General features: G+C 40.4%; 1 protein-coding gene across 5 annotated transcripts in view; it reads right to left on the bottom strand.

The window, feature by feature from the left end:
- Positions 1-22,684, bottom strand: part of LOC105836694 (protein kinase C and casein kinase substrate in neurons protein 1) — a 54,860-nt gene that overhangs the window by 15,446 nt on the left and 16,730 nt on the right. The window contains exon 1 of one of the 5 annotated variants that reach the window (XM_012680907.3): positions 11,329-11,466. The exons of 3 other annotated variants lie outside the window; for them this stretch is intronic. The gene's annotated coding sequence lies outside the window, so the exon portion shown is untranslated. Of the gene's footprint in view, positions 1-10,272; positions 10,415-11,328; positions 11,467-22,684 lie in introns of those variants that run through there. One more of the 5 variants, XM_028191668.2, reaches the window with a different exon arrangement.

The following is a 22,684-nucleotide window of genomic DNA, read 5'->3' on the forward strand; positions in this document are numbered from 1 at the left end:
ATGTATGTCAAGATTTGTTTAGCACGAAATTAGCTTACACAAAAATTGGTGATCAAATGATTTCTAGAGAAAAAAAAATCGCTCGAACATCGCACACGTTCTGGCAAACGGATCTTACGCGTCGTGCTTTTTAAAACGCTCCGGTTACATATGACATCGCGTATTCATCTCCGCTCCGGATGGAGTGTCTGGTGACCGAGAGCGCGTGAAAAGAAGCGTCGATAAGATAAAGGGCGTGTCGTAAATAAACGTGACTAGCGGTAATCTCTCGCATGCAGTGACGAGAAGACGAGTGAACGCTCTCTCCTCCGCGATCTCTAAATAGCACAACGGGTGGTGCACGACGTACACGATTCCCTATAGAATTATTTATACGTCCTCCGTTATTTATCGCGGATACGTAAATAACAACAGCACACACCGACACAGGTAACATCAATGAACGATTACGTCGCGGCTTCCTGGTGATCGTCGAACGTGATTCGAACGATCGCGTTTTGTCCGCGGCGTTCCTGTAACAATTACGTTTACCAACAAGGATCCGCATTAATTATCCCTTCCGGTTTTATTAATTCAATTTTCGGCCGTTCTAGTTTGGAATTGGGACGAGATGTACGATGGAATTTCGTTATGATAACTTTAATTAATGTTGCGCCTTGGGTATAGCGTTCATTATATCATATTTTGTCGGCCCACTTTATAACTGCTACGAAATGCACTGAAGTTACTTCGTAACGGTTGATTATGTTATACGTGCGTTAAAATAAAACCATCCCGATTCAATGCTAATACATAGACACACAGGAGTAATGCGTTATATAAGAAATTTCAATTACATAGGTGCATACACATGTTAACACGTGCTATCGCGTTTAGTCGCATATTTGCGAAATTGGAGATAACGTTAGACAGAGATTGCGCTCTGGATATCGCTTATCGCGTGTGATTTGATTACTCGGAACTCTTGAATTCAGCCCAAAGATTTCACATATCTTTTATTTGTATTCAATTCAATGCAGATTTCTATATCGATCATATATATCAATAACGAATGAGAGAGATTCCGCCAGGTCGTGCCTATTCATGCGAAATTCCCCGATTTGAATATTTCCGGATTAAACATTAAAATCCCCCATCGTAATTTATCGATTACTATTGATCCAACGTAATAATAGGATATGTCGGCACAGTTTTATATATAACCGCCGTGGTCGCAGTATTGTAATGATGACAATGATATTCCTGCGCCACGTACGTAGAGTCGGATCATCGATGTATCCGGGCGAATGACTACGTTCCCTCACGTAGTCACGCTTGAGTCATCGCGTTGCGATTGCCGTTTGAGAATTTCCTTAATGACGGGTGTCCACGAGTTTTGAAATCGTCGACAAGAGAATGCCCGTATGTTGAAAAATGTTACAGAAAATGTCGCTCCCTCGAGACTTCGTTTGTTCGCCTACGCAAAATCTAATTTTATTTTATGTAGACTACATAGAGAATTATTCGTTGAAGAAGGTAAGAACATTTTGAAATTCCTTCAAACAACTGAGAAATAACGCTTATTAAATGCTTTTTTATTTTATAATCTCCCTTTTTTATATATTAATTAAAAAGTCGATGTGCCGAGAGACTCCATGAAAAATACTTGCCACGATTAGTTACTTAATAATAATAATAATTTTATTGCATGTATATAGAAAAAATTGGTGAATAGATCGGATAATTATATAAAGAATACTAGCTATGCCCTGCCATAGAGATCCACGCGTTGCTGTGGCTCTCTATTCTTATGCTACGTTTTTTTTCAAATTTTCTTTGCTTTCGTTGTTTAACTTTCAAGAGCCTTGCTTTACTGTTGTTCTTTTTATTTTATTTTTAAACAAGCATTTATCTATCTTTAATAAATCTAATATTCATTTATTCACGTACTTCTAACTTTTTTTTCTAAAAGCTGCCATGGATTTAGAAATCCATTCAAAAGACTGTTTTAAATAAGTTCCTTTTTTTCAATAAAATAACAGCCATCTTTATTTTTCTTATTACTTTAATTTAAACACAATAGAAACATTCTTCGCCTCTCCCGGTCTCTCCCGTCTCTCCTGGTCTCTACCCGTCTCTCCCGGTCTCTCCCCGTCTCTCCTGGTCTCTTCCCGTCTCTCCCCGTCTCTCCCGGTCTCTCCCCGTCTCTCCCCATCTCTACTCGTCTCTCCCCGTCTCTCCTGGTCTCTCCTGGTCTCTCCCTGTCTCTCCCGGTCTCTCCCCGTCTCTTCCCGTCTCTACTCGTCTCTCCCGGTCTCTCCCCGTCTCTCCCCATCTCTACTCGTCTCTTCTGATCTCTCCCCGTCTCTACTCGTCTCTCCCGGTCTCTCCCCGTTTCTCTCCATCTCTCCCGGACTCTCCCGGTCTCTCCCCGTTTCTCTGCGTCTCTCCCGGTCTCTCCCCGTCTCAATGTGTCAAAATTTCAATAATATTAATAAAAAACTATTTTTTACACTTAAATTATGGCCAGCATTTTTGAAACACACGGTATTTCGAAAATCAGACCCCATCAGAACACTCCCGGTTACGAATGCAACGTTGTGTCAAAATTTCAAAGCAATCGGTGAAAAACTTACGGAGATCTTAGACGAGGAACAAACATTTACATTTTTATTTATATAGAAAAGAATTATACGCAAAAGATAGGATATCGGCAAAGTTGCTGCTATAATGCCTAACTGTAGTAAAAACAAAATAATTAGAGCTCAAAGACAGATAATAAAATAAAAATGCTATTAATAAAAAAATAGATTGTAGAACAAAATGTGAATTAGATAGAAACGCATACAGAACTTAATAAGAATATATGTATAAAACTAAATAAAATCTATAAATTTATTTAAAAAGAATTTATATATACGTTGTTAGACTGTACGTTGAGAGGACTCGACAGAAGTCTCAAGATGGAAATTCGTGCCATGGCACACTTCGAGGACAATGTCGAAGAAATGGCAGTCAAGGAAATATAGAATGGTTTTAAAATCGCCACATTAGGCAAGGAAAACGTCATTTACGACAGGATTGCACCAAAATAACACAGACAGGGCATTTATATGCGTGAAGTTTCTTCAGGTGATGAGGTTTTATACTGTCCTTGCCAGATGAATCTAATTGGCCTAATTTTGTCGAACGTTGCGCTTGTTTTTTTTTTTTTTAACTCTGTCACCTTGTTAAACCCCAGACAAGTATATGTAAGAAAGTTTCTTCAGAGAATTTCGTTGAGAAAAAAGTTCGTCGTTCTATTCGAGAGTAATTATCTATGTTAGAAATAAAAATTTATTGGAGAATTTGCGTTTATAATTGAGATTGTCATTTGCTCAACACAAAAGTTACCTTCACACCTTTGAAATGCATATTTTTTACGCTTTCACATCGAAGACTCGCATCTCGTTTTGAATAGAAACGTCAACGGCTTGCAAGCTGCTAGAAACGCGGCCTTTTTTTCGCGAGCTCCTGAACTGGTTTTTAATGCAAAGCCCTCAACCTGTTCTCGAGATTGGCTGGCTTTGAAAAGAGACACGATTGTGTCGAGAAGTAAAGCTTCGCGATGGCGTTTTCGATACGTGTTGTAAAGTACACACGTGTCTGTATGCGTCTCTCTCTTGCGTCCTTTTCTGCAGCCATAACGATGTCTTTGGACGTCGCGTCCGGTCAACAGTCGCGAATAAAGATATTACGCGTTTTTTACCCCTCCATAAAGTCCTTGTTCTTGCGGCATAAAATGGTATATACGAGCCTGTCGATTCGTCTGGACATCCTCCAAGGTATCTGGACGCTTGCGTGATCAAATCATAAACTCGCGATTACTGTCTCATAACTAGTCATTTATCTAAGGAATAGCATTATCTAGTGAGTTAGAGCGGACGGACAGGTGCTGTTAGAAAGTCATCATTTTCACGTTGAACATCGCGAATAGAGATATTTCTCGTGTTTTTCACCTTGCCTCCCCCTCCCTCCCCTGACAAACTCATTTGAAGCGTCGCGTCGATTAGTTTCACTCTTAAGCGGCAGTCACGAAATACACAACACGTCTGTGTAATCAAATAATCGTAAAGCGGTGTGGAATATTGGTTCGTTCTTATTCGCCGGCTTCAGTCCTCTAAAATTAGCGCTGTAGTGTGGATACTGTGCTATTACCGTGACGATGAAGTAATCCGTGTTTTTAAGGCGCTCGAAAGCGTCAAGCGGAACGTTCATTCATATTCGCGTGGTATATTTCGTTTTATTTTTAGTTCTGCCGGTCGAGGAAACGTCCGTATCTGCATAATCATCCTGTATACTCGATTGATCGTTGCAAGAAAAAGCAAATTAAATAGTTTCAGTCGGGATTCTTTCTTCGACATTAAAGAAATTTTATTTTTGCTCTGCGAGAGGCAAGCCGTTACGTTCGATTAGCCATTATGTGTAACCAGATGGTGGATTAAATAGTTTTGCTTCATCGGCGTGCGACCAATATTACGTTTCCCGATAATCGAAACAATCGCCCATCGCGACGCGCCATGCGGAGATAATGATCCAGTCCAGTGACGTGATTTCAGGGTGATGGAGGACGTCTGCATCCGACGGTGAATCATGTGTCGACGACGGGCTGCCGTTCGCAACGACGACAGCTTGACCAACGATACTTAACTGGCCGACACAGTTGCCGTTTACAATTACGTCCACAAATTTATGTCTAAAATCTGGGTTACGGTGCAAGCGCTGTTAGTGGCAAGCATTTATATGACGTAATCGTAAAAAGATAAAGAAAAGTAACTTTTTTTTTAAAGGCTGTTGTTGCACCTGTCGTACGACAAATGCAGTAGTATCCTTAAACTGCAATATCGATTTCATTAAAATGTAATGCGCTCCGCTTTTACTACTTTATATCGCTACATTATCGACAATAGTTGTATACTCGAAGCGTACGTAAAAGTGAACATAAAAGTCCTTAGATTGCACGCGCTGCTTTTAATTTTGTACTGGAAAATCATGTTTCAAATGTAGGTCATGCCTCGTTTCGATATTTTGTCATTGTGTTAACAGAAACACGGGGAACGTACGTCATTTCGCGCATCAGTAGAAGTGAACTGGTGCAAGTGTCACAAACAGTTTCTTCCGCGCTACATCATTGCCGATACGAGTTTTCCCACGTTTATCACATTTACTTCTCTGAGGGAAAACTCTCATTTCAAGATGTTTTCCCGCAAATTGTTCAGGTCTTTTCTAATGATTAATTGTAGAACACGGCATGGTTATATTCCGTATCTTTCCGTCACGTCTTTATTGTATTTTTCATTATTGTACGAGAGCGTACATGTCACGATAAAATAATAAGCGATCTGGCGGTTCTGTTTGTAGATATTTCGTGCTTCTTTCCCGGCGAAGCGTTGCGACGCATTGTTCTACATTGGACTACTCGCAATCGATCGTCGACAGGGGAGAAGATTAAAAATTTGCTGGCGCGTCGCCAATGCTCGAAATGCCCAAAAATTATTCACGAGATACAATAAGGGGGTCGTCTCTGATCTCTCGCGTGCGTCTAATGATAATTTTTGTAATTGGAATGCCGTAGTGCCCAACGAAGTTGCGGTCGGCTCGAAAATAAATGGAAAGGTCGCGCATTTTCTCTCTCTCTCTCTTTCTTTCTCTGTCTTTCTCTGACTATACGTAAGAATACATAAGAGAGTAGTTGTGTACGAAAGAAGCGTTGAATAGATACGAACGCGCGAGCGCGGTGCATTTTCAAGCGTGCACTCTCTCTTATTGTGCGATTGTGTACGGGTCAAGGCATCGCCTTGTTTGAAAAATGGTTTCTCGATAGTTTGCTCGAGAGTTTAAATCTCCCGTCCCGTGTAACTTGTTCTTCTAATTAAATTAATTTGTTTCATGCACAATACATTCAATAATAATATAATTATATCTATTTTTACAGCACTTCTGAGTTAACTTTGATTTTACAAGTTAAATTAAAAATTTTTTAATAATTCATATATACATCATATATTATTTAACATGCCCTCTGGAAAGCATTTGCATGGTTATTTATTTAAAAAAATTGCACATAAATATTATAACTGATTACAGTTAATTTCTCTAAAAAAAAATTTGTATGTAAGACAAAATTGTTTAATGATATGTATAGCATTAATATTTTTCACTTTTAATAATAATACGTGCTTTCCATATTAAATTGACATAAGTCTTTCTTTGCTAACATTGAAAAAATATCTTAATAAAATATTCAGATCTTGTTCTGAATTCTAAATTAATTTTATTAATCGGTCGTATAATCGTATGAGAGAATCGTTTCGTAGTTGTTTGCGATAATAAATCCATCAAATTTATCACTTGTAATTGCCGGTCGGATACACAGCGGATCTGTGGGATTTGTACACAACGATGAGATCTCGGTTGATTAATCACAGACCGTTTACGATAATATGCGTACGCCGTAATGAAAAAGCGTGAACTTCACGCTTTGGCCGAACTTTCTACACATTTATCAACATTCCTCGGTTACATATTTTCTCGTAAAAGATTAGGCACCCGCACTTTACTGTTATTAGACCTGCAGCAACTATTCCGGCCGGTTTGACAAGACGTGTACCGGTCGTGCAACCGCAGAATTGCTGTTATACACGGCAAGCAAACGTGGTACGTTACGGCTGTCAATGAGAATGTAACAATGGATAAGTTATAGATAAATTATGGCGCTCATTATGGACGGGTTACGGACAAAGCAGGGCCATGTCAGTAACCTCCACGTCCTCACCGGAGTTCAATTCCGCACGTCGATAGGCCTGCACCGCCGAAGGTTACATGTACACGCTACCGCTCGTCGACCGTTACGTAAAAAATAAATGATCGATTTCCACCGGCGCGGGCATCAACGATTTACAATGTGCCTTTTTGTCGCGTTTAAACCGCATTATACGCTGTGTATCTGTAACCGTCTCCGTGTGAAGGTAGCATCCCATTTTCACAATTGTTATATGACATTGGATGTAAAATATCAAAGTCCATAGATATTATGGTTCAATTCATAATTTTTTTGATACAAAATTAACAATAAGCTTTCTTATTTCAATCAGAATCGATGCGAGTCATAAAGTTAGATTTCTCTGGTGTTATTTACAGTTCTCGAATAAAACTTTCAAAATTTACAGCTTCGAGAACAGGATCGCGTTTAATATAAGGTATATAATCTCTATATGAATTATTATAGAATCTTTACGTTGGAAATTATGCATGTAAACAGCCAAATTAGAAGTAGCTCATATTTTAGGCTTACGCAGCTTATGCGCCTGCAGCATACCCCCAAGGATACCATGGAGAATCTGTGCAGTCTTTATAATCGTTATGCCATGTTTCACACTTTAACGAGCGTCTGAAGCGGTCGGTCTTCTATTAGATAAGAAGTCGGAGGTGCTCTTCTAGGTTGTTGGAGTACAGAAATTCATGCAGGATGATCCCGAAGGTGCAATTAGACGGAGCTGCTCCGCCATTGGCCTTGAGGAGCGAGGCTTGTTAAATCCACCTGTACGATCCTTAAAGACTGCTTCGGGCAAATTATTCATCTCGAGAGGGATGAAAGCCTCGAAATCTGGGATCAACTTCGCAATATCGAGATTCAAACGTTTATTGGAGGTATAAACGAAACAATTTTCAGGAAACAACATGCTTTAACGTGAAATCAAAGAAACAAGAAACTTTAATTGAAAATTGACGGATCGATTGACAGACGGAATATATAAAATAGTAAATATAAAAAATCTAAATTAAATTAAAAATATAATTTTTATAAAATTCAACAATTTCAGTGATATTCAAATTATTAATGTTATAACTTTTAACAAAGAGCAAGAAGATATTTAGATATATCCGTCCTGATAACTTAATTGATTATCGCTTTGCGATTATATATCTAAAGTATTGTGCATTAAGATTTGAGAGGTTTACGACGTTAAATAATATACAGGCTTATTGCCTGTGCTACATGATTTAGCTTACTCCTACTTTGGCAGAGAATGTCAAATAAAAGTAGTGGTGCGTGTATTTGCGTAGAAAATGGCAGGAAGATGCGGCACAGTTGCATGGCTCCTTTGAGTTTGAGTAATCGATTTTACGAACACAAAAGACACTCTTGCGAAGAAAAGGAACTTCGTTATCGATTGGATGGGACCACCTACTTTCTCTTGTACCTCGCTCGGCACACAATCCCCGCCGCCATATGACACATTTGAGAAGCTATCGCATCAGCGTTTTTTTCCCTCAGGATTTAAGGACATTATAATGCACGCTGTAGATCCGTGCTTTATCAGGTCCTCGCACGAAAGCCTTCGTAGAAGCTACTATCGCCTTACCATGTTATCGAATTTACTATTACATAAAGCTCCGTTATTGGATCATACTCTCGTGATAGTAGAATTTCAGATGCATTCTGCAGCGTCACAGCTTGATTAATAGTACATTATAATTGTCCGTATATACGATAAGAAGGGGAGGGGGCGCGTATCAATTTCAATTGAACCCCTTAATTTGCCATTTAAATTATTAGGCGAGCTTAGTAGTAGGGGACAAGTTTTGCGCAGCGTAAAATATTCTCATCCTCCTCCACCCTGCCTCTCTCCCGCCCTTCTGTTAAGTGCTTCATATTTTTCTTCACACAGTATCACGCAGAACGAAAGACGGGAAAATGGATGAGAGCGGCGAGTGAGGTGACGTAGAAAAGGGTTTTGAAATATGTGGAGCGTAAAGAGGCCGACAAATTTCAACGTCTATTCCTAATCGGGTCGTGACAGGCTGATAGCCGGCCATCACTATCAAATTATATCACTCGGATAACTCGCTGATTATACGATAGGATTATCTTTATCAGAGAAAAAGAAGATGTTCCAAAATATTTTCACGGTGTGTAATTACGAAGATCCAAAATCCGTTTGGTCATGATAATATATATAATAGTCTCGTTTGGAACAAGGAAATAATGCGGTGCGTCTTATTAATTTATCTAACGTTAAAATTTCTTGCTCGGAATGCTAATGAGCGAGGGTCTCGCCTCGATAAGAAAGACCGAGGATTGCGCTACGCAAGTTTAATGAGAATTGAGTATAATAATTGCACATAATGAAAGTAAATTATTAAATTATTTCGTCGTTACGATTTTCCCGTTGCCGGCAGCCATAATAAGGAGCGAGAGAAAGAGATCCTCGTTAAACGCTCCCGTGCGTGGACGTTGTTGATTACGCTTCCCCATGCGCGATAAGCATATTCGGACCCTCGCGCTAATGCAATTCCACGAGCTGTGATCGAATTAGTTTCTGGACGCGGCGAGTCCAAGGTTAATAATGACCAAGTACGGGATGTAATGCGACATCGATTAAGTCGTGCGACCCAATTTGCGCTAAAAATAACCTGCTCGACAGGTAAATACTTCGCAACGACAAAATGTCGTAGGCGAAAATATGACGTTTATTATATACGTGGAAGAAAATTTTGCTAATTAATGCATAACACCGATTATATAAAAGTTAGGTAATAGTGAGATACATAATGGCAATTTTAATTTTAATATAATTTTACGCTACAATATTATTTTCCATATAAACTAGGCACTCGATAGGAGTTAAACTTAATCTGATTTAATCTTTCTTTCAAAACTACTGTAATAAAACATGCAGGAAGTTTCTTCGATCGACGGTCTTTTAAAAGACGCGGCCAGGGAGAGTTTCTACCTGCGTTTTGTGAGTACAAAGGGCGGAGATTTAGGTTCAAAGTGGCGTCGATTGTACGTGCCCGGCGTAAGCAGGTTGTGCGGCAGGTATCCTCGCGGAGGGATCCTGCCCCGGGGGAGAGAAAAGGGCGAGGTCTCTCGAGCGTGAGTACGCGTGAACGCGCGCACCGAAGCGCATCGTTAACACACTCGTTCGCACGAGGAAGAACACGGTCCAGCAGTCCGCTTTTTACGTATTGCGTCTACGTGTTTTAAAGATTTCGCCGTTAAACCGCGAGAAAACAGGCGAAAGAAACGCAGCGGGCTTTCACATGGCAACCCTTCGAAGGATCTTCACGCTTCTCGAAATACGCTAATTAGGAGAGACGCTTTCGCCGTCGCGTTCCGTCGTCCGAGTAAAGACGTCAACTGGAAAAGAGTCACATATCTCTCTATTAGAATTTCGCGGATTTTCCCTTCGTTTATTTCTCTTGTCTGTGGCATTCGGACGTCGAGGTTGATTCGTGAATATTCGTTACCTATTATATTTGCCAATCTCTCTTGGACGTTAAACATATTTGGATGAGCGGGCGTTGAATAAAAATTTGTCATTAACGTGGTCCCGCGAACAAGATGAAACGTATAAAGTTGTCGAGCGCGCGTTACGAAAACAGACCCACCACACGTCGCGGCGCGAGCTGCGAGCGACGCACACAGGCTTACAGGATGTCGCCCGCAGCGAAGCGTATCCGTGACTGACTCGCACTGATAGATGCGTGCAAGGGAACGCTCCATGTTTAGCGTTTTCTTAAGGTCGACCGATCTAACGTTCGCGCGTACATTACTCCGAATACTTTTATCCACAAGTTAAGTGCGGATGAGAGGGGTCCACGACCTTGGGAAATCGTGCGTGTCGCATGAACTTGATGATGATGATGATGATGATGATGATGATGATGATGATGATGATGATGATGGTACTTCGGCTGAACTACCACTGTCGACACGGCGCACGAATGGTCAAGATCAGTCAAACGTGCGGTGGGTTTCCTATCGTTATTCGATAAGCGACGTGAGTGCTACCTCGCAGCGGCCTTAGACCAAGCCACTCTTCAGCAGCCGGACCCTCTCGAAGAAGCCGCGGCACGCGTTAACGAGCTACGCGCAGCGCACCACCACCTTCTCGTGCGCCAAGTGCGTTACGCCGGTGATTTTCCGCTCGCACCGAGTGAATTGAATTTCTCGAAACCTCGCGCTGCGCTTTGAAACTGGTCTTGAATAAAGCCGTCGATTGAGCCGCGACGGAGAAGGTCTGGGCGTACCATCTGGCTCAAGACCAATTGCCAATCGACAGTTTCCGAAGTTCAGAGTCGAGAATCTCCGTTGTCGAGACTATGCGTGAGATAAACGCTCCGAGTTCTCGGTTCTGAAATTAACGGATGCGGGAGCAGCGAGCGCCGTCATTTCCGCCCGGATCGACCTGGCGAGAATAGAATCGGAAGTACGTTCTTCCGGTCAGATTTTTCTCAGATTTCACGTATGCTGGCTTTAGGTTTCGCGCTGAATGGGTCCGGGATCAACAGATTTCCTCCTACCTGGGCAACGCATGGTTGTTGGGTATCGTCGAACGGAATGCCTTTAATTCTCCGGATTTCACTAGCACTCGCACTTGGATAGTCGCGGAGCGACAAGCTACGCTCTGGAAAAGCGACCGGGAGGAAAACGGCGGGTGTCCGCAGCTGTACGTTCCTGGATACGGGTTTATAAATAAACGCGGCTTCGCGCTGTACACACGTCGGACGTTGTGTGATCCACGCGACACGACGGTCGGACATAGACTGACATGGCCCGAAGAGAGAAGACTCGCGAGTCGCGCCCTCCGCAGCTCCCGGCTGGCGATGAATGATCGTGTGAGAAAGAATACCTGTTATTACACGACACGCCGAAGTAACAGGCTGAACAGGGGAATTCTCCGTTAGCCCTCCCGACAGAGGAAGGGGGATATATAATCGAATTACTTCTGTTCCACCGTAATTTTATCCCGCACCGGATTATTCTCACCGTGTCGTCTCGTGTATTTTTGCGATTTATTCGAGCGTTATGTATTATGTATTGTTACACAATTTTTATATATCATATGTATTTTTTGTTGAGAAAATAAAGGAATTTCAATAAATATATCCGAGATAATAATTATTGTAGGCATAACGAATACATGGAGCTGTTTAAAGTTAACAACGCGGCTGACGAATATTATAATTAGCTCGACATTATTTCAGGTGAATTGAATTAAGTTAAAATGTTAGAGTAAAATAAACATTATAAATGAATTGAGAGGTACACGCTGAAAGAATTTGTATTAAGTGAAATAATTTGTACTAACACGGGAACCTCGCGAACTCGAAAATTCAGATTTTAATGAAACTTGGCATAAATGTAGAGGGGGTGAATACATGAATTTAGAAATTTTTAGTTGGTGCCCAAAACGGTTTGAAGGGGCAAAACCACCCTTCAAATTGAGACATTTTTGCAGTTTTTCGATAATCTCGTAAACTAAACAAAATATTAAAAAATGTTTCGTACAAAAGTTTTACAGTATATGCCAACTAAAAATTTCTAAATTCATGTATTCACCCCCTCTACATTTATGCCAAGTTTTATTAAAATCTAAATTTTCGAGTTCGCGAGGTTTCCTTGTAAGTCATGAAGCAATAAAAAAAGTAATGTTTCTTATTGTTTGAAAAAGAAAGTTATTTTATTTTCGTCGCTTGTAAGCTCACTATCGATTATAATCGGTCAACTCGAAGTCAATGAGCTATTTATATTAATGATTTCGTTTCATCTCAAAAAATCGATTACGATAGGCCATGACAAATCAATTCGCCTTCTCAGATAGGAACGAAGAGAACTGCTGCCGAAGGCCACCATAGTAAAACGAAGATCGGGCTTACGTAAGGATTCACTCGTCGCAAAAGCTTATTTACATATAGTGCTAATTATGCCTCCGTTCAGGTGTGCGAACTATTGAAGGTGCACACATGTATGTATAATATATACGCACGCATGGAATACATATATACGCATGGAATTGCGACTCTGGTCAAGGCTGGCAACACTGGAAGATGCCTCATGCTTGAAGATAGCAGATAGAAAATAAAATTCCAAGTCTCGTTTAATTATCCAATGCTCCCGAAGGTTTCTTTAAATTCTACCGCAAGCGCTGGAAAGCGGAGATAGCACAATTTTCTTCTCTATGTCTCAATTATCCGTTTGTAAATATTTAACGCGAAACCATATGGCGTTTAGAATAATGTCAAGTTATGTAAAATTCAACACAAACGATGCAACGATGTTACTTTCAGTGGCAGAAGGGAGTGGGAGATGCGATAAGATATATATAAAAAATTCCCAGATATATGCAAAAAAAAAAAGAGCGACAGGGACAGAAGGGGATAATGAACTCGGTCGATTAATAGAGGTAACGAGCACGACGTTAATATCGTTTAATTGTACATGCCAATTAATGTTTTTGTGCGAACCTTGTCTTGCTGTAAAACTACTGGCATTCAACAGACTGTAACCAAGGTCAGTACTCGCGCGTATTATCTAACGGTAATTTGAATCTGCGACACGCTCAAGAATGCAGTGAAAACGAGAGTGAACATCTCTAACACTTTTCGACTCTTTGAACTTTTTTCCTACAGTCCTTCTTTATTCGTATTTATATTTTATCGAAGCTTTTACTTAAATCCGCTCTTCCAAGTAATTTTAAACTTTGTACGAATATTTACTTTTTCTAACAAGATGAAACCTAAGTTGTCATAAATGATAAATGCGTCGGTTTTTCGTTTTTTTCCCCAGAGAGAAGATAATTATTTACATCACAGATAAATATTTCTGTCGGATGCGTTTCATTTCGTTTTATTGCTTCGTAAATGCTTTTAATTCTCGCATAAGTGCCATTAATTCACAAAATATATTCCGTTCATTAATAAATGTTTTAAAATAACAGCTTTATTTTGTATTTTCTTTCAGATTGAGATCTCGTGCATGCTATTTTATCCTTTTAAATAATTTAGCCGACTGTACTATGTATAAAAGTATATTTATCTTTATTGCATATCTTAATTACTTATGTCGTAATTACGTATGCGTGTATTGCTATATTATATCATCTTCTTTGAAGTTAAGTATACTCATTACTGTAAATAGTTCAAAACTTATATTTCCGCATTAATATGTTTCTCTAATTATTTCTCCTAGATAGTTTATTAAAAAAGCATTTTATGCTTCTATTCCTACAGCAATGATTTTAGAAATTATCGCACTAAAGTTTTTATAATTTATTAATGTTGTAATAAATATAACATAGTTACTACAAAAATAAAATATATTTTCTCTTGTAATCTGTTATAATATTCCAGTTGGCAATAATTGGTTCTCATTTATTTTGTCCAATTTACAGTTTTCTAACGTTAAGCTAAGAAATCTTGTGTAACTTTTATTATATATATAAAAGTTATAACGCTCTCTTAGGACACATTCATGTTACATTCTGTAGCTGTGTTTATGGCCACGCGAGAAGATTCGCAAGAAATGGCAAGCGGGATTAGAAGGCGCGCCTCGTGTTTCTTGTCTCTATTGATTAAAGTATCGATCGGAGAGGTATAAAGGGGTTGGCTTCCTTGTCAAGTAAAGTGCGATAGGTCGAGAGGCCGTATTTGTGTCCGATCCTATTATAAATTCACCGGTGATTACACTGCACGCGAAGAGATGCACTCGATCGGAGGGAGTTTATTACGTCAATGAAAATGACAAAAATGTGGGGCAAAGCTCAACCGAAAGTACATCGCGATCGATACTCCCGCGGATCCCGAGGTATTATCTCGCGCTGCCTCTTGAATTTTATACGCAAAGCATTAGAATACCAGAGTTCAGATAACCTTGATGAAAATTTAATTGTCCGACGAGACGTTAAATTAATTCCTTGACGCAGGCGCCATATTTTCTTACGAGGACAAACCCCAAATTTGGCATACTAACCGTGGCGGTTTTGCGAAAGAGCAGCGGCGGCAATTAATATTTGCTCCGCTTGATGATGTATTATTCATCCTCGGCTCCATTATTTCGCGGAAATGCCATAACGCTATACTGATTGGCTATTCAGGAACTTCAGAACGTCGCGCACCACCTCCTCTTAACTCGAGTGTCTCGTAATGTTCATACGGATAATGCATGCAAACTTGGTCTGATCGGCTTAATGAGGATGTACCCCGGTCTGAATGGCAAATGCAAATTACGAACGCGTGGTCTCGAGGCAAATACCTGTATTAAAAGGCTGTGTGTTACTTCCACTCGCGGTCGGTGGAAGCAACGTTACTGTATTTCCGTACGCGTAAACTTGTATCGCACCGTAAACTTGTCGATAATTCGACAACTGCCTCTCAGCGTTATTATATTTCCTTTCACAGGTACACCGTAGCGAGTACACAGTTTCTCATTATATAACATTCTTCCTGTTTATTTTATGGGATATTTTCTCAATATCCCCGTCCTCTTTATTTAAAAGAATAAAAGAAAAAAATATTTATTAATTTCGCAAAGATCTGCTATTAGATACCGGGTAAAGTAGAGTTACCGTACATTAATTGAGTCTTTTGAAAACACGAAAATTACGATCTCTCGAGCCATTTTCTATATTATATTAGCGCTGTGGCAATTTCTCTAAACCTCTGAATAAAGTCATCTAATTAACGCGTCATTAAGATACGTTTGTCTTCATCGGTGTTGAAAATAAGGCAAGCTATAATGTTAATGAGAGCGCGGTCCTATCCACGTGGCCACGTGTACGACTGGAAGTTTCATTTTAGAAATTACGGGCGCCCTCGACGCATTCCGGCGTTTTTCCTCTCTCCTGCTCGCTCGTTTTCCGTTTCTCGCATATAATGCCACGCCGCACGCGCGTTTTACAATTAATTGCAATCAGCGTAGCGTTTCTCGTTACTCTCCTGACGCCCGCCCGAAGAAGAACCCGGGTATAATAGTGTTTCTCGCGCCGAGGTAGAACTTGAGGAACTCATCGTCCAGCGTTGTATTTATAGCCTCGCGCGAAGGTATGCGAAGTTAGAAGAAACTCTCGCTGTAGTAATTTAATCGGAAAAGCTATAAATAAATCTACCACATCGTTAATAAAAACATTTCATCGTTGTAAACCGTATCTGAAAATAATAAAGAATAGTATTACGTAAAAATAAAATGGCTATACGTGAGCGACGAAAGATACATGTCGATGTATACAAAAGATTAGCGAAGTTAATAGTCAATGAAATTATTAAACAAGTGTGTGAGATCGAGGTAAAAGATATTAATTAAGCGACGTATTTCTCACATTTAAAAGAGATTAGCAAACATGCCAATATTATCACACACAATGGTGCCAAGGGTTTTTAAAACGTAAAGATAACTTGAACGTAGCACTGATAAACGTATCAAGTGCTACATCTTTAAGTTTCTCGGTAAAACCACTACACTTTTTGTAGAAATAATTTCTAAATAAAGAAAGAATAAATAAGTATAACGTACACTTGTAACACGCGTGTAATTAATCTCTGTGCACTAAGAAAAATGTTAATTTGATTAAATTTCTTTAATTCAAATATTTTTTTATATTTAACTGAAATAAAAATAAAACTGAAGAAATTTGACCAAGTTGAAAAATTTAGTCAAATTGTTTAGTCAAATTTAGTTTTTCTCCTTAGTGTATGTACAGTACGTACATTCCGTTAAAAGAAATATAAAACTTTTATATAATACTTAGCAGTTGAACGTGGACAAATTTGTTTCCCTGGTTTTGCGATTCACGAATTTATTTCGCGGCGGTTGCAGCTGTGTTACTCTTGATTCTGTTTTGTTCAGAATGCTTACTCATATTGCAACAAAAGCAATTTATGAGAGATCGCGCTAAATGAGTTGTCCGAGCGGAATTACGTACAAAGTTTCCGCGCGACTCTGAATGAGAACTTGCAAAACGCCAAGAATTTAATTCATCGGACGTCCTTGCGGATAATTAAGTAATCGTTATTAACGGAGACAAAAAGTCGAATTTCTCGCTGAGACTTAAAACTTCTTTTCACGTCTGTAGATTTAAACGGATCTCGAATTTACTTTCGCGACCTATACAACGACTGCCTGGAATCGTTTTAATCGAAGATGAAGTTTTCATGCAAACGGACTTTGCGTAACTCCACTAGAGCATCGTAAAACGAATCGTTAAATTGCCTCGCGACGAATCACTACCGGCCTTGAGAATATCTATCATTGTGCAACAAGGTGTCAGATTGTGGAGACATTTTTGCAGTGAGGTCGTTCGATCGCCAGCCAGTCAAGACACAATGAAGGACTTCACGGAGGGCAACAAGCGTCTCTCTCTCTCTCTCTCTCTCTCTCTCTTACCGTAACGGGAAGTCGCTCGAATTCACTTCGTGGGAACTGAAGAAAGAGAGTCGTTATTTGTTTCGCGTACACCGGATACCATCGGAGTCTAGAAAACGGTGCAATTACGTAAGGCGGCTAGATTTTTCGTTTGCGAAACCAGGATGCCGCGGGATATGTTGGATTTTTCATGATGTAGAGCACCTGCGTCTGTAGGTGGAGGCAAAAGTTACGGCGACAAATTGTTTACGGCCGATGATATTTCCGCAAAACCCGTAAGATAAAATTATCGTTTTATGTGCAAAAATTTTCTGTTACCGTCTTACAATACTGATGATTTCACGGGTTTCTAACCAATTAATTTCCTCTGTCGGAAACAGGATGCTCAAATGTCTTACGGTTGCGATGTTTTATAAACAGATAATTGTAACAACTGTTTAGGAAGAGTGAAACTTACGGTCTCTATATTTTATTCCTTCGCGGAAAGAGATACTCGACTTTGTGGTCTGCTGTACGGCGATAAGAAAATTTCTACGTTAAGTAACTCTATACGCATGGAGTATGCGGTCTATGAGTCATCAGCGAATTATGCAAAAAGACATCGTGTCATTCGCGTATATAATAATAACAATAATAATAATAATACTCGCGATAAGGCCAATGCTGAACGTATAGGGACATAAATATCGATGAGTGGGCTGTGGAAAACTGATAAATTATCACCGTATCGTTATACTCCTCTTACGCAAGCCCGCATACAAATATTGATCCAGTTTTTACGTTAAAGAAATATAAGAAGTAGAATTATCAAGCTGCTGGTACATATATTAAGAAAGTTCTTTCACGCAAAGGTTTCAAACAGAAGCGGTAACGAGGAAACGTAGTTCCAGAGAGGGAGAATATAAGACTGACATCTAGTGACACGTATTACGTGATTGTACACACACGCGGAATGATCTAGATATGTCCGCACAGGTGGCGTCCAAGACCAGGTTTATCGTTTCACTGAAGAACTGATCGATTACAAAGAGCGGGTTTAGAGACCTAAATAAGTAGAGACAGTGATATCTAGGTCCGACGGTTGCCAAGTTCGATCGCATGATAGATAGGCGCTTGACGTAATCGACGGTTGGAGTGTTCCGGTTGTTGACCACGATTTTCGTGGTACAAAGACCACAAGGACGATTCTTGGAGGCTCTGATGCGCCAATATGTTTAAATGCGGGCAGATGAGAAATCCTGGTGTTTATCGCGGATAACGTTTCTGCGCTTCGGTGTAACTGGTAAGGTGGCTGCGTATTCTTTCAGAAATAGGAAGTGTGAATCGCGACAATATTTTTAAGGTCTTATCGCGCGATGAAACTCGCAGCGATACGATCATCTTTCATCCACGGGGCAAAAACCTGCGATAATCCGCGTGGACGACGGACAGATAAGCGTAGCGCGACTTAAAATAGAACATATTACACAAACGCGTAAGAATCTCCAAGGTTTTTAAGTAATGATCAAAGAATTACGCATTTCTAAGAATGTCCTATTTGTAAAAGCGGAGGATGCGACTTTCTCTCACGAAGAGATGTAATTAATCTAGATGAATTGCACAGTTGCACAATGCACCAAGGAACAAAGTCACAACGGTAACCTTTCTTTTAAACAAAAGCAAATACAAAAGAAGACTTTGATTCCTCTTTTGATCTGAAGAAAACTATTGATTATCAAAGTCCGACCGAGTGTTTTGTTAGTAAAAGGCTCGAGTCGTCGGGAGCGTGACGCCAGCGTCGTCTGGCGTCTTAATTGTATTAATAAACGTTTCAGGCGAAGCCGTTTGATACCCGTTGGGCCGGAGTCAACTTAAGCATTATCTTCATCACGTCTCGCACGAGATCCCTTTCAGGAGGAGCAGCTAAGCATTACGAGCTCGTCCGGCTTCACCCACAATTTTTATTCGACCAACATTCTGCCGAGAATAACAGCGGGCATCGTACGAAGATACGACGATATGGCTCTTCTCGGTTTAGTTGATGACGCAAGTAACAATGCATCACATCAACGTTTTTACGCCGTTGTGTTCCTCGTCGAGCGTACTCCCCTCACAATTTTTATTAATGGACGGTCCAACTCTTATTTTTAAAAAACTCTTATTTAATTTCCAATAAAATTTTAATAGATCTTTATTTACTCTAAATATTTTTTAATAAATATCAAACATGAAAATGCCAAGTGAAAACAACATCGAATAGTAATTGGCGGGTGATTCGAAAACACAAAAGAATGAAAATAAAATTCACGAAAATTATTATAATTTAGACGCAAGATATTCCAATAATTACAAATATTTAATTAATTTTACCTGCAGATACTTGCGATGCGTCGTATAATAAATGCAAATTTATTTACATAAACGTAAAAATATAACAACCAAATATGTAAATTGATCGAAGTGCAATTAGGAGTGCGATTAAGCTTCATCGAGATTGTCTGCACGGCACTTTGACCTCATTGCGCCATGTTCAGAAGAGAGAAGTGGATCATCGATTTGAGATTGGAATCCCAAAATCGGGGTCGACTTTGGCCGATACCTCTGCACAGCTGATAGTCAGGTTGCGTGCATCGGTCACCTGAATTATGATGGTATTTCCAACTGCAATATTATATAGCGAATTCGACTGGATATTATCTACAATCGGAGATTATTATCAACGTGCAGTTAAATACACGATATGAAACACTATAATAAAAACACGCGAAACTTAAATCTCTCTCGTATATAACGTAACAGATGTAAAGCCTCGCGATCGCACGTTATAGTTAAATTTGCGGCAACAAATTAATCGATCGATTAATATAAGTGGATAGCGCGAGGTACACAGGTATGTGTGACACGTGTTCCTTTACGGGATATGGATTCGTTCGGATTCTAGAGAACGCGGAGAAAGCGCGGCCGCGCTGAGGTCGAGGCGGCAGATGCATTATTTTAGCACTGCACCTAATCGACCATGGATTTGCGCACGAGGCGAGTTGAAATTATGGTCTCGATATGTAGAATGTAGCGTACGCAGCCAGCAGCCTAGCGGGGAGCCTGGTACAGTTAGCAGCGAGTAGGTGCAAGAGCGACGCAATTTTGACTGCGAGGCGCGTCATACGTCGCGTTAAAACTCATTAACTTTAATGATCCGCACGATTTGTTGCCTCTCAGCACTCGTTTCACTTCCAAGACCTGATAGCATTTGGGGCGCGAAAGCACACGGATGGAAACATACGGAGGAACATGCTACGCATTGTCAACGCGCCACCTGTCGCGACAACAAGCGCCTGATTGATTTACGTTTAATCGGCATGAAAGCGAATCTATCGACGTCAGGAAACGTACATAAGATTCACGTATATCAAATTCTTCAGCTTTATTATGTCGACAAATAATTAATTTTCTACTCTGCATTGGCGATAAAGATAGAAATAAAAAATTGATAATTGTGAGTATTACGATCTCAAGTCAAGTGTGTCTATTCTTTTTTTTCGTGCTACAAGAGCTAAAAACTATTGTAGATAAAATTGTAAACAAAAGCATCTCAAGAAGCTGAGTCCTCACGCTATAATCGCAGTTTTATCGCAGCTGCAGTCACGAGTATGGAGATTCTTTTAATAAATTTCTGTTCTGAAATCGACGTTGAATGAATCGACACGATATGTAGGTCAAGGTTCCTTCTATTACGTCGTCTTTCAACATGTAATCACGAAAGGTTCCGATAAATAGAAAATAGACGTTCGTTAAGTTTTCTGACAGAAATGGACTTTATTTTATTCGGACAGTGAATTCTCATATTCCTAACAGAACACTATTCTCACGGGTGATAAATCGCGAGAGTAGTCGGCGACTTTTAGGTGTACAGACATGTCGGGCAAACAGATAAATCTTGTCAGAGTCGTCCTTTCTTTCTCTGTCAACCGAGATTATATTTTTAAGGTAGGAAAAAATATATAGCGTCGCTGCGAATATAGAGGTGCGATTATGACATTCTTAAGCGCAACGGAAACCGGATCTATATATCACTCGAGAAAATGTCTTTGGTCTCTTTATTTCACACACACATAGACTCAGAAATTGTCTAATTTTCGTTTGGTTTAATTTAGTTTTCCCCTGAGCCGAGCTTAACGGGAATTGTTAACGCCACATAGCTCTCATGATGTCAAAAATTATCAATCAATTAATGGCGATGTCGAAAACAATTTATCCAATTTTAAATTTTACGTACGGTACGTTTATTCAAAATTAATGAATGCTAGTTCATTATAAATTGCAACGTTCATATTCCATTAAACTTCAATTAAAAAATCTTGATTTTAAATTGTCCTATCCTATCCTACCTAAAAAAAGACATGTAAAGTCGATTGCTCGCATTTCTCGAAGTTCATTGTTGTCGCTTTTCCGCGATGCCGATTGGTTCTCTCGCTGCGCTTACTTCGTGTTGCAAGAGTAGCTGTCATTGCAATTAAATTTTGACAGCTGTCAAATTTGTATAAATATTATCTATACATTTATTGTTGTAATTTATTTTTAAAAGGTAAAAAATAAAAGGTTAAGTAGCGCGCGCGAAGCGCATGGTGTCTAGTGGTATATAAACTTAACATATTTTTTATATTCTTTGATAATAATGGTATAAATATTTATTTTAAATATTTTCATAAATGTTTATCATAATTTTTTTTATATCTGACAAACTCGGACATAAAATATGTACAAAATATTTGGCTTCCGAAAACGACCAATCTCCAATTTAGTTCAAATTTTGGAAATTTCTTCTAGTCAAAAAAACATATGCAAGAAGGATTTTTGGCGAAGAGTGAGCCAGGAGTGAGCCAGGAGTGAGCCAGGAGTAAGCCAGGAGTGAGCCAGGAGTGAGCGAGGAGTGAGCGAGGAGTGAGCCGGGAGTGAGCGAGAAGTGAGCCGGGAGTGAGCCGGGAGAGGGCCGGGAGTGAGCCGGGAGTAAGCCGGGAGTGAGCCGGGAGTGAGCCAGGAGTGAGCCAGGAGTGAGCGAGGAGTGAGCGAGAAGTGAGCCGGGAGTGAGCCGGGAGAGGGCCGGGAGTGAGCCGGGAGTAAGCCGGGAGTAAGCCGGGAGTAAGCCGGTAGTAAGCCAGGAATGAGCCGGGAGAGGGCCGGGAGTGAGCCGGGAGTAAGCCGGGAGTAAGCCGGGAGTGAGCCGGGAGTGGGCCGGGAGTAAGCCGGGAGTAAGCCGGGAATAAGCCGGGAGTAAGCCGGGAGTGAGCCGGGAGTGGGCCGGGAGTGAGCCGGGAGTAAGCCGGAAGTGAGCCGGGAGTGAGCGAGGAGTAAGCCAGGAGTGAGCCAGGAGTGAGCCAGGAGTGAGCGAGGAGTGAGCGAGGAGTGAGCCGGGAGTGAGCCGGGAAAGGGCCGGGAGTGAGCCGGGAGTAAGCCGGGAGTAAGCCGGGAGTAAGCCGGGAGTGAGCCGGGAGTGGGCCGGGAGTAAGCCGGGAGTAAGCCGGGAGTGAGCCGGGAGTGGGCCGG

This window comes from Monomorium pharaonis, chromosome 7, assembly GCF_013373865.1.
Source record: "Monomorium pharaonis isolate MP-MQ-018 chromosome 7, ASM1337386v2, whole genome shotgun sequence".
Taxonomy (NCBI): Eukaryota; Metazoa; Arthropoda; class Insecta; order Hymenoptera; family Formicidae; genus Monomorium; species Monomorium pharaonis.